Source organism: Apaloderma vittatum, unplaced genomic scaffold (genome assembly GCF_000703405.1).
Source record: "Apaloderma vittatum isolate BGI_N311 unplaced genomic scaffold, ASM70340v1 scaffold32490, whole genome shotgun sequence".
Taxonomy (NCBI): domain Eukaryota; kingdom Metazoa; phylum Chordata; class Aves; order Trogoniformes; family Trogonidae; genus Apaloderma; species Apaloderma vittatum.
In genome coordinates, this window is record NW_009695619.1 from 3,313 (window position 1) to 6,656 (window position 3,344).

Consider the following 3,344-nt stretch of genomic DNA (forward strand, 5'->3'; position numbering starts at 1 on the left):
AGGAGACAGCGGAAGAGCTAACACGCTGGCTTTGAAATTCTAAGTCTGTCCCATCTATGACCCATGCCCACGCTCACTAATTGTTCTCAATAGCACCCAACTGGGATGCCTTGAATCTAAAATGTTGAAAGCTGGACGCTTAAAATGTTCATACTAGTTTCTTGCCGTGCACCACTGCACCCGTCCCTGCGCCCGCCACGGCCCCTCCGCCAGATCTCGCTCTTTCTGGCCAAAATAGTTTCCTCCTAAAGCTCAATGCAAAAGCAAAGCTATCCAACGCTTCTTGAAACAGCGGAACTACTGCTCAAGGGGCTGTGAAGAGTTCCTGGGTTCGTTACCGATTAACAAACACTTTATTCCCAGTTCAGAGTCACTCTGGTTGCCCTGGCACCAACCGGAGCCTCACCACTGCAGGAGAGCGTCTGGGGACCCCCCCAGGGGCTCCTTCCACACGAGTCACTGGCAGAATGACTCACAAGATAATTTCACTTCTTCCTGCACCTAATCCTGCAGCGCTCCATGGGGATTCCTCCTCTAGCGAACCCAGGCGGGAGGGAGCAGCAGGTTTGTACTGAGCACCCCTCGGGAAAACGCTGGTGACAGCCACGTGCCGGCAGCGTTTTAAACAAAACTCTGCAAAATCCAAAGACTTGCGTTAGCAGCCAGAGCCGAGCGCACACTCAGTCACGGGCACAGCCTGACTCGCGGCGCAGAGCTCGGGCAGCAGCCCTGCCTGCCAGGGACGCCGTTACCACGGCCAGAGCGCGGCAGCGGGAGGGCACAGCGACACAAAACCCGTTTGCAAGAAGCATCAGCTTCTCCTTCTCTTTCTCACACTCATCTCTGTTGTTTCTCTGTCCCCACAGAATGATTTTTTCTCCTTAAAAGAATATTTCAAGCAGCAACGATTCAGCAAAGATTCAGACACGTTTATGTTCAGAACTTCGATCCCGCGTGCATCATCGATAAATACATTTGAATCCTGTCTAGACCTCAGTCCGTAAGCCAGCGCGACTTTAGCTGGGCTGACCAGGAACCCCTCGAGAGGCAAAGGCAGCCTCACCCCAGTGCCAAGGGCATCCAAGCAGAAAGTATCTGAACAGAGAAACTGAAACTAAAACTGCTCCGTCAGGTAATCACATGAGGGAACTGCACGGAAACCTTTCTCAGAGCCAGTCAGTTGGAACAAAGTTCAACAACTTTGTTTTCCAGCCCGTCAAGCATGAAATTCCCTTGCTGAGATAATGACAAAAGCACATACCTTTCACTGCAAATACCTGGAAAAATTAACATATGGGGAAATGTTCACAGACAAGAGCGAGCGAACATGTTCAGAGAAAGAAAAATGAGCCCATTTCTCCTAAGATAGAATCCTAGACTGGCCTAGGCTGGAAGGTACCTTAGAGATCATTTAATCCCGCCTCCCTGTCGCCAGGGACGCCACCTCTCACGCTCCTTTATTCTAGGGAGATATTCCTGTTGATGTCTTACAAGGGAAAGCTGGGCTGCGGCGTTATTTTTCAGACAATCCCCAGGCAAGGACTGCTTGTCCTCCCTGCCCCTCGCTCTCCCCCCAGGGCAGCCGGGGAAGGAGGGAGCAGAGAGCAGCCGGGCTCAAAATCCCCAAATTCCTGGATCCTTCCCCCCTCCTGCTGCCACCGAGGTTCTGGGCCTCACGCACAGCTCAGGCTCCTTCACCCCCAACAGAGCCAGACACGAAATCCTTCCCGAACGATTTAGTTTTCTCTGAAATGTTCTATGGACCATCCCAGTCCAACCCGGGGGCGCTGTGTCTCCGTTAATGGAATTACAGGGGTCATGGAAGGAGGCAGCAGCCTCCAGGAGCCTCCTGGGGAACCTCCCCGGGCAAAACCCCTCCCGCAGCAGCACCAGGCCAGAGGGTGGAGAAAGCAGGATCTTGGATCAGAAACGACAGACACAGATGGGCTTTGATCAGACAGAATCAGGGGCAGGTTTACTTTTTCACATAGTTTTTCTGTATTAAAAAATACATCGGTGAAATCTGTTACAGGCAGGGACAGGACTACCAAGTACACAACGTCAATAGACTACTTTCTGATTTTATTTTTGTTAAATTACTTTTGTTACTGCTAAAAAAATAATTAAAAAACAGAACCAAACAAAAGAAAACAAAAAGAAAACGAAAAAGAAATATAATTCAAGGCTGTTGATTTTCATCTCTTGAAATTTTAGTGACAAGATCAAATATCAGACCCCTGTTACAGAAGATGGAAAACTGACCAGCGCTAGATAAAAACTGCACAATTCTCTCCTTTAAAAATCCTTTGGGTTTCCAATGAATTTGTGACCACTGGCCATCAGAAACACACATCTATAGCTCGAGAAAAGAGAGATACAGTCAGGATCTGATCATGTCCTCTCCCCTAAACACAGTGTGGGAGCTCTTCTCTTCAAAAGATGCACTAACAGCCAAGCCTTAAAAAGAAAATAAAAAATCTCTTTCAATTTCCAGCACTATGACTAAATCTCTTTGGGTGGGGTGGGAAAAAAACACACACGGTCATTTTCTACCACAGTTCTTGCTGTCAGAAGTAATACTGCATCCCTTGTACAACACGGCACGCGTTGCAAAGGCGGAACGAGAAGGAGCGCACCTATCTGTCGTGTGAAATGACGAGGCCCTCCAGATTTGCCTTATAAAATAACCAAAACTGTAGGAGCAGGGGAAGAGGAGAAAGGAAAGCTGCCTTAAGGGAAAAAAAATAAACCAAAAACCAACCTTTCCGCGCACCACAGTATTTGCTGGGTTATACCGAGAGAGTGCAGAGCTACCGGGCGAGGGGAGGGATTCTCTGCTCACACCCCAGGACAGTCGCTCTCCTGTACATACCCCAGAAACGTTCGTCCCGTACCGTGACCGCTCCGAAGTTGGACCTACGGCACCTCTTGCGCATCGACGACCGAGCAGAGCTCGAGGTGGTGTCAGCCTGGACCGAGAGCTAGATTCTGGCATCGTGGGACCGCGCCGCCGCAGCCGGACAGTTGTCCGCTCAGAGAGCTTCCCCGGCAGCCACGCCAGCGCCTTCTGCCCTCCTGACATTTGATCCCAGTTTCAAAAGAATTACCAAAGCGCATGTGTACGTGTAGTTCTGTAACGGAAGGTGTCTGTTTGTCTAAATACCACCACTTTCTGTCCTGTCCTCGTGAAGAGCTCCAGGATCTCCACGTGTGCTCTGGCAGCAAGGACTGCCAGCCACCAGGCTGAGAAGCCACGTGAGCCACAGTCTAGCTCTCCATGCCCAACATTGCTATGGCAGATTTTACACAACCGTTTGCCTTAAAAATATCTCACGACTTTTTTA